This window comes from Ammospiza caudacuta, chromosome 2, assembly GCF_027887145.1.
Source record: "Ammospiza caudacuta isolate bAmmCau1 chromosome 2, bAmmCau1.pri, whole genome shotgun sequence".
Taxonomy (NCBI): Eukaryota; Metazoa; Chordata; class Aves; order Passeriformes; family Passerellidae; genus Ammospiza; species Ammospiza caudacuta.
Genome location: NC_080594.1, coordinates 21,179,858 through 21,194,640, shown reverse-complemented (window position 1 = coordinate 21,194,640; position 14,783 = coordinate 21,179,858).

Genomic DNA, 14,783 nt, shown 5'->3' with positions numbered 1-14,783 from the left:
TTGAATGGTTAGATAGGCTCCTTGGCAACTGGCATTTGTAAGGACATGAAACTATGCAGAATTTGCACCGTGAGATGATGCCAAATGAGTCATGCCGGTAGATTAACTAGGGCATGCAAGGCAGAGAGATGGAAATGAGAGCACAAGAAGAGAGTGCACAAGAAGAGAGTACACAAGACGAGAGTACAATCTCCTTTTTTCTGAAACCCTGTAGAGATCAAAGTGAACACAAATCCTCCTAGGGGTAGTTCTTGCAAAAGACTAAGAGTTCTTTTTGTGTTCACAGGCCTGGAATATTCAGCTTTGGATGACGGCAAAATGCAGATGACAAAACGAGGCCTTGAAGTCACATCCAGTATGAAGCAGTAGGAAAGAGGAAAGCAGCTGAGAGCGTCAACCCTGCTAAGTAGTCTCAGTATTCTTCTTGACATGAGCAGAAATTTGAAATGAGTCTCTGAAAATGACAAAGGAGGCAGAAGAAAAGGGAGCGGAGCGATGACTCCTCTGGCATAGTGTTTCCTAACGGGGATCTTCAAAATGTAAAGGTTGTATCATCCTTTCAACTGAAGGAAGGTGTGAAAACAACAGGAAGGAAATGGCATTTAATGCTAGAAAGACTCTGGGCAGTGTACTTCTAGACAGAAAGGCCACTGATGGAAAACCAACTAAACTGGCACCAATGCAGCAGCATTGTACTAAAGCCAGAAATGTCCAGTGCTTCACTCTCTGCCATTCCATTCAGATGCACACAGCAGTTCTGCAACATTCCTACTGATCATCTCCTTGGCAAAGTGGCAGTGAGGGTCCGTGGTGATGCAGAGTCCCCAGGCAGATGCAAAGGAGAGCTGCTTTCTTGCAACAACCAGGCTTTTGAAACACTCAGGCCTTTATCAGTTCCATAGCTTTAAGCCATAACAAACACAATTCAACCAACCACCATGCACCACGCTGTGAACACACGACGCTTCTAGAACTTGTTGATCTACCTCGAATTCAGCTGCCTCACCTTGCCACAGTCCTTTTCTACTTAGCCAAAGTAATGGGCCTCAGCCCAAGGCCTTCCTTTTGTAAGCTTCTAGCTCTATGCAGCAGCAAACCACTACTTTCTTCTGTGCCAAGACTTTAGGTAGACGATTTGCATCTGCCCTCCTTCCAGTGAAACCTAATGGGGAGAGAAAAGCCTCTCAGAGATGTTCAGTCATTCCATTTTCTAGACAGGCCAATCAAAAGAAAAGCAAGCTATGGCATTGTGTACTTGCTCTTACAAAACACCTGCTGCCCTCTGACAATCAACTAGCAGAAAACCAGCAAAACTGAGACTTGAGGCAAACAACCCTTGGAAGGGAATAACGATGGGATCAATAAAGACAACACTTTTCCAGGCTACCGAGATATTGGAAATGTCAGCAAAGGCTTGAGAGCAAAGGCGGAACTAATGGCAAAAGGGTAAAAGAATCCCAAGAAAAACATGACCAAAGGTTAAAACAATTCCAAGAAAAACATAGGCAACTCACCTGTTGAAGCCTTCAGGAAATCAGTGGCTGCTGATTTACATAGGCCATTCAAGTTAATTGACCCGTGCACCTTCCACTCCTTTTCCGGCACCTTTCGGCACCATAGGGTGAATTGAGACCATGGAGTCACAATTCCTTGGATTCTGTTCTTAACTTGAGGAGAGAAGTACAGCAGCTGAAGTACATGTTACTGATGTGATACCCAAGAACACCGAGTTGACACATTTCATTCTTGGCCAATCACAACAAGTAAGACTAAGAGGATAAGGCTGGCTTATTTTCATGACACTTTTCTTGTTTTACAGCCTGCTCTGATTCCGGTGAAACTTTTTCATTAGATTCTCTCTAAAAGGGGAAAGTCGAGTTCAAAGTCCCGCCCTACTGCTGCAAGTATACCATTTGGTTTGCGGAGCCTAAGAGTTGAATTGGAAGGTACGGAGCCCCCCAGAGCTAACAGCCGCTCCGGGACGTCTTTCGGCAGAAGCCGCGCTAAGGAGAGCCCTGCGAGCGGCACAATCGTCTTTGCGCGAAGAAGCCGCTTCTTCGCCTCCGGGAGCCGGAGAGAGCGGCAGCTTCGGAAAGGCGCAGAAGGAAGCTGTACAACACTGGGATTGTGTGCGCAGCTTGCCAACTGATAGAAAACAGTACCTTACCACTCTCCTGACTTTTCCAATCACATGAACATTCGACTGGAAGCTGTTTTGGACAACTTTTCTTTGCTTCCTTCCAAACACTTGGCAGACCTCCGTGGAACGTCTAGAACACGATGGGAGCTGTTTTCTGTGCTGGCACAGTTTTTCCTCGCCAGACATAGTGGAAAAGCTTTCTGCTAAGATGTAGACGACAAGAGAGGCTAAGGACTGGCTGAAAGCAAATGACTCCCATCTTCAAAAAAGGCAATGAGGAGGACTCGGAAAAGTACAAACCAGCCAGCTTCTTTTTTATCCCCAGGAAGTTGACGAAGCAGCTCTTCCTAGATAACCATGCCGGGCACATGATAGACGACAAAATAATGTCGTTAGCATGGTTTTCCAGGGGAATTTCATGCTGAACATCTGTTTAAACTCCTCTGATGAATCAACTTGACTGGTAGATGAAGGGAATATTGTCTGCCTGGGCTTCAGGGAGGTTTTTGACATATCTCTACATGGCAGCACACATACATACCGGAAGCAATAGTGCAAAGGGGAGGGAACCAGTGTCTTTTCAGTGATGCTGAGTGAAAAGACAAGAGGCAGTGGGCACACACTGAAATACAGGAGATTGCCTTTGAACATCAGCAAATGATTCTTTACTGTGAGGCTGACTGAACCACGGCACAGACTGCCCAGAAAGATTGTGGAGCCAGGATCTTTGAAGACATTCAAAGTACACCCAGATAGAATCTTGGGCAAGAGGCTCTAGGTATCCTGGTTTAAGCAGGGCGGTTGGGCCTGGTTAGCCCCACCAACCCCTTCCACTCTCATTCATTCTGTGCTAGTGAATTCTCTTCGAGATGCATTTCAAGCACTGGCATGACAAAGTTCTGTGCCGACAGAGAACCAAATGGACATGGGATCTAAGTTCCTAAAGCGGTGTTCAAGAAGAATGTAAAACTCTGGGGCAAGTGTCTCTTCCCTAACTGAATCCCTTTCATGGGAAAATTCCCAGCTCTAGAAAGATCTTCTGATACGCATGCTTAAGACTGACACTGGCTGAGCAAATTTCTCCCTATGTGTATCTAAGACCAGTTAGGATCTTCACCCAAAGTGCTGTCAACATAGTCACAGAATGTCTGCTGTTAAGAAGTGACAACTATTGGTCCACCAAATGGATGAATGGATGGGAATTATCTACTTGGGTTAAAAACAAAAAGAAAGAGTTGGTCTTTATTTATCAATTGCATTGCAATATTGATAAGGGAAGAAAAAGACCTAAGTCCTTGACTTTCTTAACTCGAGGAAAGATTTTAAAAATTCCTTGTAAAAATGTATGATCACAATCAGACTATTGAAACCATTTTAGTTGGGAGAAAAGTTCCAAAATTGTCTAGATAGTGGCAAAGAAGCCAAGAAAATAGGAAAGAAACAAAAAGAGAGCAAAAGAGTCAGCTTCAGTGGACAAGCTCGTTCTAGAAGTAGTCTGCTGGGAAAAGGAAGCCCCAGTTGAATTTCCAAGGTATTCCTGCGCTTGATTCAGTAACTGGTCAATGTAAAAACCAATCCTTTTGTACAACTTCTCCCAGCAACAGAAACTCCAACAGGTTGACACTACCATCATGCCTGTTCCAGACGTATTTCCAAGAGAAATGATGATTTTCTTGAAAACCTACTTGCATAAAAGTTGCAAGATGGTGGAGGGATTCCCACATCCTCCTTCCTCCATCTGGCTTGAAAGTCGATTTGATAAAATATGCAACAAAGCACATGATTTATAAGGTAGAGTCAAATGGATGATTTGGGAATTGATCTCTTGTTGATAGTAAACTTCATATCCACTCTGTGTGACCTTTCTAAAACAAAATGTGGAGCTGAGGCATGAATCTGCCATAACAATTGTTAAGCAAACATACACAGTCCCCTTCACATGTCCCCCCTTCCACACACACCTAGGCACACACAGAGATCAGCATAGCAGATCATGAACACCTTGGAAAAGACTGAAATGCTAAATGCCTCTCTTGATGGGCAAAAGAGCTGGTGCAGTAATTCAAATGCCTGGTACAGAAATTCTGTTTCATATTTAGCTCCTATTTAAAACACAGCTTTTCATTTCATTCTATTTACAGAATATTTTCATTTCATTTGTTTCTTTAAAATTACTTAGTTCTCACCTGTTGTACGTCTAGGAATATTTTCTTTGAAAAATGGAAAAAAATAGATGATATCTTTTCAGCAGAAAACATTGGTTGATACAATTTTAAACCATCATGATATGGAAGAATTGTTCTGTCCCTCTCGAAGGTGGAAGAAGCATTTGGATCACAGATCATCTACAATGAAATACTTGACATGTTTAAGATGCTTTCAATCAATTTTGATCGTCAATTGCTTCTTCGTTGTAAACAGTCATTTTTCAGTGAAGGGAAAGTGTGTGTGGTGTATCTACATGATGTTCAAACCCAGTTCCTACTAATGGCCAGGCTGAACTCCAGTAAATAATGTCCTGAATGATATTTTGCCGCCTTCTTTGGCACTTCATGAAATCTTACCATGATGAAGTGCTGAAACACAGAGATTTTCTCTTAGAGAGTGTCTCATCTTGTAACCCATCCCATGGATTTTATGCTGTAATTCTTATCTCTTTTAAAATTTGCAATCTTCTGTACAGTTTTCATGAACCTTTCTGTTACAGTAGTGAAAATCACAGATAAATGTCATTTTGTACAACTTTGAATTTACCCCAAGAGCTGAGAGAAAACTTGCTCCTATACTTCAATCAATCCCAGTTTCTTCTATAGTCCAACTTTGTTTCTCTACCATCAAGCTTCTCCTTTGTTGCTGCTCCAAGCCCCGTCCAAGCTGACCTTGAATACTTGCAGGGATGGGACACCCACAACTTCTCTGGGCAACCTGTTCCAGTGTTCCAGCACTCCCACAGTAAAAAAGGCCTTCCTTTCATCTAATACATGTAGGAAATCATAAATGTAGGCATAGAAACTTGGAATGCAAATTTGAAATTCTTTTGATTTGAAGCACATTTTATATGAATACTGACTTACAGATGACTAAAAGATCTGGATGGGCATTTGAGCTGACAAGTTTTGAAAAAGCGCACGGAAATTAAAATTGAAACCAGTACAATTAAAAACTTCTTGCCATTTTCTTGTTCCTCTCCTATTCAAAATTGCATATGTCAGATATCAGTGCTAGATGCAAACCTCTCAGATGCTCTCAGAGAAAAAGCTTTTCTTTCAGACTAAGTTGCGGTTGACGTAGAACACTAGTAGTAGTGAAAAAGTTTTTCTGGGCATCGGGGCAGCACCTTCTCCTTCAATTTGTGTGCAGAATGCATTTTATCCAAACTGGAAAATTGATCCCAGCTCTGTTCTATTCATCATTCTTACTGCATCAGGCCTGAAGATTCTGTGAAAAGTAGCCTGTGGACCTTGAAGATAGCACATGTGAAACAGATGAGAGGTGATGGAGAAGTTGAGGGAGAGAAGAAAGAGCATATGGCCCAGTACGGACACCAGAAAGTATTTCTTCACGTGATCATGGCAGATTGCAGGAGCCACTTGGTACTATCAAACCAGCCCGACTTGGCACTGGTGCCACCTTGGGTCTGGGAACCATCCTGCGTATCGTGGATTTTCAGGAGCCAGCAGGCCACTCTCGGCCACAGGCCCCCGAACACAAACCTCGGCCCTTTTCCCAGGCAAACCAAACTCACCTGCCCCGCTTCGGGGTGGCAGATTGCAGGAGCCACTTGGTACTATCAAACCAGCCCGACTTGGCACTGGTGCCACCTCGGGTCTGGGAACCATCCTGCGTATCGTGGATTTTCAGGAGCCAGCAGGCCACTCTCGGCCACAGGCCCCCATACACAAACCACAGCCCTTTTCCCAGGCAAACCAAACTCACCTGCCCCGCTTCGGGGTGGCAGATTGCAGGAGCCACTTGGTACTATCAAACCAGCCCGACTTGGCACTGGTGCCACCCTTGGTCTGGGAACCATCCTGCATATCAAAGAATTTCAGGAGCCAGCCTGAACAATTGTTTAGCACCCTTTAAAGGTGGTGTTTGACAAACCGGGCTGAAGCAGATCTTCAAAATATCCAGGAGATCAAAATCCATTGAAGCAAATTGTCCTGGCCAGTCACCTTGCTGCTGCTGCTAATTCACCCTCCATACCAGCTGATCAGGCCTAACAATGCTGCTGCAAAAATATTGTGAAAAAGGTAGGCACACTTTCACAGATGCAGGGAAAATCCCCTTGGATGATGATTCCAAGGCAGAACTTGATGGAGCAAGTTATGCAACCTTGTCTACTGGCAATATCTAAGTTGGTGAGTTCACCATCTGTCAGCATCACTTTAGAAATAAATGTTTGGTCCACAAAACCAATATTTCATATGTCCTGTCTACCTGCTTCATTTCAACCAATGAATAGGCTACATTCCATCAGCAAAGGGTTTATGATTTATTTCTTTCAACTGTGAAAATTCTTTTTTTTTTTCTAAATCAGACACTGTCTATTCATAAGATTCAGATGCCCATGGTAGGGGTGTAATTAAATTCACATGTTAAAAATATCCTTCTTGTTATCCTTTTTTTAATTACCCACACGTAACATCAGTCTGAGAGCTGAAGAAAACCCCTTCATTTGCTCTTTGCCAAGTATCATCTACGTGATACAAATTCTGCTTGAGAAATCACACCCATTCATTGCCATGTAAACAACCTTTTCTTCATCATTAGGTATTTTGGTGAAGTGAATGATTAGAACATAAGCAAGGGCATTAGTTCAAGATGCTCCAGAAAGAGCTGTGGCCTGTTCTCTTCTTTGCTGCCTATGTTAGCACTGAGCTGCAAAAAATGAAAGACTACTAGGAAAAGTGTTACTTTTAGTCTAAATTCGTAAATGATGTTTGAAATACCCTGTTAAATGAAAAGGTGCTCTTTTAAATGATGGCATCTTAAGGGAAAAAGTCAGCTTTAAAGAGGTTTTGAGACAGTTGCTTCTGGAAAAAAAAAATAAAATAAAATTGGAGGCATCTAAGGTCTTTAGCCATCCCATCTTGAAGATTGGTTCAAAACACAGTTCCTTCATACAGGAAGAAGAGAGGACCATAGATGGCAACCCATTTGAAAATGGAGTTCTATTTCTTTCCGGTTGGGATTACCGGACACCATTTCTTGTGAAGTCGAGGGACTGCAGTTAGCTCTCCACTAATTTCCTTCCCTGAAATTCATCTGCATTTGCTCCTTTGTCTGGAGTCCCCATTTATTAGTATGCATAGATGGTATACTCCATCGATGCATGAATAACAGAGGGGATAATGTGCCTTTTGCTGCTATCTTCTTTTGCTGCTCCATTTTGCTTGCTTTGTTCTTGCTTTCTGTCAAAGAAATGCTAGCAAAAGCCCTCCTCAAGTCTTGCTGTGAAGACAGACTGCCAGAAAGGTAGAGAAACTTCAGACATTTCCAAGACCCATGTAGCACGTGTCTTGGTCAATTTCTAGGCAGATCCTTTCTTCCAGCAGGACTTTTTTGCACCGTTAGCGAACACTGAACTGAATCCAATACAAAAGCAGTGGCTAGAGGAACCGTTCTCTTTTCATTTGAATGGTGATAAAAATGCCTGTCAAATAAAAGAAAGCATTTTAGAGCAGCAGGAAGATTTTCTATGCAGCTAGCAAATCATAACAAGGTGCCTATTCACCAGTTGGGTTCCTTTCGGAATTTACAAGAATTGCCGACAGAAAACACAGCTTAGTAAACTACCAATCTAAATCACAATATCTAGAAAGGTGACATGAAAAAGAGCAAGAGGAAGAAAACCAAAAAGAAAACCAAAGGAAGCCAGAAATAAGGCACAGCCTCTCCTCCTTTTCTGCTTCCTACAGTACCTTAGAAGTACCTTCAAGTTTCCTAACAGTCACATCAGTAGAAAACTGTGCCAAGAACAATTGTGGAAAACTGTGGAAAACCCTTCTATCACAAGAGAAACATAGGGTTTGCTTTCACGACCATTAAATCTGCATGCAATGCGTACGGTAAGGGTATGTTTTGTATATTCAAGAACAATTGAAAACTATTTCTGAATTGAAGGGACTGCTTTTTGTTTGTTATGAATGACTTGGCTAAATATGGCGCATGTTAAAATACTGCAGACGTGTGGTTCATTTTAGAGATGCCAACTGCAAAGGAGGGAAGCATTTTGTGTGCTTAAGAAAGTCAAGTATTGGAGAGTGCTTTTGTTACTTCTTTAGAAGGTTAGAATATGCCAAAAAGATGCTAGCTGGGGACTTGCAATTAATGAATTATTTGCTGTAAGTAGGTCAAATGACATTAGCTTTCAAAAAGGAAAAGTAGTTTTCTTCCACGTGCCAATTCTAAAGTAGATTAATAAGCCTTAAGCAGAAGATGGATATGAAGAGGGATATGACATCAAAGGTTAAGCAGCACTGCTGACAGCAAAAGGCTTACCTGCTGCAGATACAGGAGACAAAATACTATTTCGACACAAACATTGCTATTCAGACGACAGTAAAATTCTGAGTGACAGCAAATTTTACTCAGTCATGACAGTAAAATTTGCTCACATCAAAATGTGCTTAATCAATTCTTAGTGTAAGCTAAGCACCTTAAGCAAAGGGTAGTTCAAGCATAACTGGTATTTGATGGCAAAAAAGGCAACTTGGTCTGCGTTGCTCACGTCTACTCCATTAAAAAGCTTACTCTGTCTCAGATTCCTTTGGAGGGATACCAACACAAGCCGCGAAACTGCACGAAAATGATGATTGAAAGAAAGCTAGATTAGAAAAATGGAATAATGGTTCATGTTCTTTTCCTTCCAACTGCTTTGTTTGCCCTTTTAAATTTTTGAAGTCCTTTCTGGTGTCACCATGGTTGCACTGCAGCAAGTGTTGGGCTGTAAGCTGTCCATATTGCCAGCTTCTGGACTGCCTTCAGAAAACTTCCCACTGGTTTTGTCTAGAAATCACAAGCAGTAGAGATGACAAAGACTGCAGAAACCTTCTCATCTCCTTCTAGAGCAAGACCATGTCTTTCACCCGCTCTTAACTAGACAACTTGCATCAGTCATGAGGGAGTCTCATGTTCAAGAGCTAAGCAGTGACAGCTGTAAATGACAAAAAGCAGACTGAAATTCTCTTGGGACTCCAGCAGAGAGCAATGAAGGAGGTTGAATTCACCTTCTTGGGAAGTTCTAAAATGCACCTTAACTTGAGCACAGGAGCTAAGCCATCGTAACCTTTGTTGAGTATGTCTGCGTAGACAGAGTTTCCATCACTGCAGAAGCAATGTTATTTAAGCCACGTTATCATCTCTAGCTGCTAAGCTGCACTTCTTGCAAAGTATCTGCACCGTATTTTACAGGGTGGGCTTTTATGTGTAATCCCTGAGTAACATTGCAAAGAGAAGTACTTGGGGTGTGGGGTGGGGGGGGAACTGCAGCTCTTAGGTTTTTCAAATCATGGTTCCATTTGAAAGTGAAAAAAAATGTGAAATCTTTCTTTCCTAGACCTATTACCAGCACAAACTGTACCAGAATTTATGACCTGTAACTGTACCGTGGACGCTCTTTCTCTGGACTATTCCTTAAGAAACAAAGTCCTCACTAGAAATAAAAGAAAATTAGCCAAAGTATTGGCCTGGATTAGTTCCAAGGCTCTGTACTAAAGGCCAAACACGTGTAATAATAGTAACCAGTGGACTAAAAGTTAAATCAATAAAGCATTACTCAGTTCAAAGATATCTTGTGTCCTAATGTTCTCACAGAAGACTGTCAAAACCTGTCTATTTTTGTGGGTTTCTTTTATCCATTTAGCTGTACCTTCTACTTCTCTCCACTGTCTGAGAACATTGATGATAAGGTTGGATGACCTCATGTCAACTTGTAGAAGTAAAGAAAGAGAAGCCAGTAAAGAAAGGCAAATTTGTTAATTGCAGGTGGAAAGAGGGAGGCCAACAAAAGAAAACAAAAGAACAGTACTAATGAAATGCTCCCCTGTCTTCTGTGAAAAGTAAAGGCACAGACAAGAAAGAACAAGTGCAAAATTCTCACTAGAGAAACGCACTTGATCTGACTCAAGTATTTTGCGGTACATTTCTTGCTGTTTTCTCATGCCAAACATATTAGCCATTGAGGGTGTCCCTTTCCTCTTTCTGGAATACAGCTAGGAAGATGGCTGTGTCATTGCTGACAAGCTGCTGTTCTCAGAGGTGTCCAGCTGAAAGTCCTAGATCAATTGATTTGCTCTGTCACTTTGATATGGCATGACTTACAGTTTCAGCACCTGAACTTGCCAGCCCTACAATTCTTTGCCCCTTGAATGGTTAGATAGGCTCCTTGGCAACTGGCATTTGTAAGGACATGAAACTATGCAGAATTTGCACCGTGAGATGATGCCAAATGAGTCATGCCGGTAGATTAACTAGGGCATGCAAGGCAGAGAGATGGAAATGAGAGCACAAGAAGAGAGTACACAAGAAGAGAGTACACAAGAAGAGAGTACAATCTCCTTTTTTCTGAAACACTGTAGAGATCAAAGTGAACACAAATCCTCCTAGGGGTAGTTCTTGCAAAAGACTAAGAGTTCTTTTTGTGTTCACAGGCCTGGAATATTCAGCTTTGGATGACGGCAAAATGCAGATGACAAAACGAGGCCTTGAAGTCACATCCAGTATGAAGCAGTAGGAAAGAGGAAAGCAGCTGAGAGCGTCAACCCTGCTAAGTAGTCTCAGTATTCTTCTTGACATGAGCAGAAATTTGAAATGAGTCTCTGAAAATGACAAAGGAGGCAGAAGAAAAGGGAGCGGAGCGATGACTCCTCTGGCATAGTGTTTCCTAACGGGGATCTTCAAAATGTAAAGGTTGTATCATCCTTTCAACTGAAGGAAGGTGTGAAAACAACAGGAAGGAAATGGCATCAAATGCTAGAAAGACTCTGGGCAGTGTACTTCTAGACAGAAAGGCCACTGATGGAAAACCAACTAAACTGGCACCAATGCAGCAGCATTGTACTAAAGCCAGAAATGTCCAGTGCTTCACTTTCTGCCATTCCATTCAGATGCACACAGCAGTTCTGCAACATTCCTACTGATCATCTCCTTGGCAAAGTGGCAGTGAGGGTCCGTGGTGATGCAGAGTCCCCAGGCAGATGCAAAGGAGAGCTGCTTTCTTGCAACAACCAGGCTTTTGAAACACTCAGGCCTTTATCAGTTCCATAGCTTTAAGCCATAACAAACACAATTCAACCAACCACCATGCACCACGCTGTGAACACACGACGCTTCTAGAACTTGTTGATCTACCTCGAATTCAGCTGCCTCACCTTGCCACACTCCTTTTCTACTTAGCCAAAGTAATGGGCCTCAGCCCAAGGCCTTCCTTTTGTAAGCTTCTAGCTCTATGCAGCAGCAAACCACTACTTTCTTCTGTGCCAAGACTTTAGGTAGACGATTTGCATCTGCCCTCCTTCCAGTGAAACCTAATGGGGAGAGAAAAGCCTCTCAGAGATGTTCAGTCATTCCATTTTCTAGACAGGCCAATCAAAAGAAAAGCAAGCTATGGCATTGTGTACTTGCTCTTACAAAACACCTGCTGCCCTCTGACAATCAACTAGCAGAAAACCAGCAAAACTGAGACTTGAGGCAAACAACCCTTGGAAGGGAATAACGATGGGATCAATAAAGACAACACTTTTCCAGGCTACCGAGATATTGGAAATGTCAGCAAAGGCTTGAGAGCAAAGGCGGAACTAATGGCGAAAGGGTAAAAGAATCCCAAGAAAAACATGACCAAAGGTTAAAACAATTCCAAGAAAAACATAGGCAACTCACCTGTTGAAGCCTTCAGCAAATCAGTGGCTGCTGATTTACATAGGCCATTCAAGTTAATTGACCCGTGCACCTTCCACTCCTTTTCCGGCACCTTTCGGCACCATAGGGTGAATTGAGACCATGGAGTCACAATTCCTTGGATTCTGTTCTTAACTTGAGGAGAGAAGTACAGCAGCTGAAGTACATGTTACTGATGTGATACCCAAGAACACCGAGTTGACACATTTCATTCTTGGCCAATCACAACAAGTAAGACTAAGAGGATAAGGCTGGCTTATTTTCATGACACTTTTCTTGTTTTACAGCCTGCTCTGATTCCGGTGAAACTTTTTCATTAGATTCTCTCTAAAAGGGGAAAGTCGAGTTCAAAGTCCCGCCCTACTGCTGCAAGTATACCATTTGGTTTGCGGAGCCTAAGAGTTGAATTGGAAGGTACGGAGCCCCCCAGAGCTAACAGCCGCTCCGGGACGTCTTTCGGCAGAAGCCGCGCTAAGGAGAGCCCTGCGAGCGGCACAATCGTCTTTGCGCAAAGAAGCCGCTTCTTCGCCTCCGGGAGCCGGAGAGAGCGGCAGCTTCGGAAAGGCGCAGAAGGAAGCTGTACAACACTGGGATTGTGTGCGCAGCTTGCCAACAGTACCTTACCACTCTCCTGACTTTTCCAATCACATGAACATTCGATTGGAAGCTGTTTTGGACAACTTTTCTTTGCTTCCTTCCAAACACTTGGCAGACCTCCGTGGAACGTCTAGAACACGATGGGAGCTGTTTTCTGTGCTGGCACAGTTTTTCCTAGCCAGACATAGTGGAAAAGCTTGCTTCTAAGAGGTAGACGACACGAGAGGCTAAGGACTGGCTGAAAGCAAATGACTCCCATCTTCAAAAAAGGCAATGAGGAGGACTCGGAAAAGTACAAACCAGCCAGCTTCTTTTTTATCCCCAGGAAGTTGACGAAGCAGCTCTTCCTAGATAACCATGCCGGGCACGTGATAGACGACAAAATAATGTCGTTAGCATGGTTTTCCAGGGGAATTTCATGCTGAACATCTGTTTAAACTCCTCTGATGAATCAACTTGACTGGTAGATGAAGGGAATATTGTCTGCCTGGGCTTCAGGGAGGTTTTTGACATATCTCTACATGGCAGCACACATACATACCGGAAGCAATAGTGCAAAGGGGAGGGAACCAGTGTCTTTTCAGTGATGCTGAGTGAAAAGACAAGAGGCAGTGGGCACACACTGAAATACAGGAGATTGCCTTTGAACATCAGCAAATGATTCTTTACTGTGAGGCTGACTGAACCACGGCACAGACTGCCCAGAAAGATTGTGGAGCCAGGATCTTTGAAGACATTCAAAGTACACCCAGATAGAATCTTGGGCAAGAGGCTCTAGGTATCCTGGTTTAAGCAGGGCGGTTGGGCCTGGTTAGCCCCACCAACCCCTTCCACTCTCATTCATTCTGTGCTAGTGAATTCTCTTCGAGATGCATTTCAAGCACTGGCATGACAAAGTTCTGTGCCGACAGAGAACCAAATGGACATGGGATCTAAGTTCCTAAAGCGGTGTTCAAGAAGAATGTAAAACTCTGGGGCAAGTGTCTCTTCCCTAACTGAATCCCTTTCATGGGAAAATTCCCAGCTCTAGAAAGATCTTCTGATACGCATGCTTAAGACTGACACTGGCTGAGCAAATTTCTCCCTATGTGTATCTAAGACCAGTTAGGATCTTCACCCAAAGTGCTGTCAACATAGTCACAGAATGTCTGTTGTTAAGAAGTGACAACTATTGGTCCACCAAATGGATGAATGGATGGGAATTATCTACTTGGGTTAAAAACAAAAAGAAAGAGTTGGTCTTTATTTATCAATTGCATTGCAATATTGATAAGGGAAGAAAAAGACCTAAGTCCTTGACTTTCTTAACTCAAGGAAAGATTTTAAAAATTCCTTGTAAAAATGTATGATCACAATCAGACTATTGAAACCATTTTAGTTGGGAGAAAAGTTCCAAAATTGTCTAGATAGTGGCAAAGAAGCCAAGAAAATAGGAAAGAAACAAAAAGAGAGCAAAAGAGTCAGCTTCAGTGGACAAGCTCGTTCTAGAAGTAGTCTGCTGGGAAAAGGAAGCCCCAGTTGAATTTCCAAGGTATTCCTGCGCTTGATTCAGTAACTGGTCAATGTAAAAACCAATCCTTTTGTACAACTTCTCCCAGCAACAGAAACTCCAACAGGTTGACACTACCATCATGCCTGTTCCAGACGTATTTCCAAGAGAAATGATGATTTTCTTGAAAACCTACTTGCATAAAAGTTGCAAGATGGTGGAGGGATTCCCACATCCTCCTTCCTCCATCTGGCTTGAAAGTCGATTTGATAAAATATGCAACAAAGCACATGATTTATAAGGTAGAGTCAAATGGATGATTTGGGAATTGATCTCTTGTTGATAGTAAACTTCATATCCACTCTGTGTGACCTTTCTAAAACAAAATGTGGAGCTGAGGCATGAATCTGCCATAACAATTGTTAAGCAAACATACACAGTCCCCTTCACATGTCCCCCCTTCCACACACACCTAGGCACACACAGAGATCAGCACAGCAGATCATGAACACCTTGGAAAAGACTGAAATGCTAAATGCCTCTCTTGATGGGCAAAAGAGCTGGTGCAGTAATTCAAATGCCTGGTACAGAAATTCTGTTTCATATTTAGCTCCTATTTAAAACACAGCTTTTCATTTCATTCTATTTACAGAATAT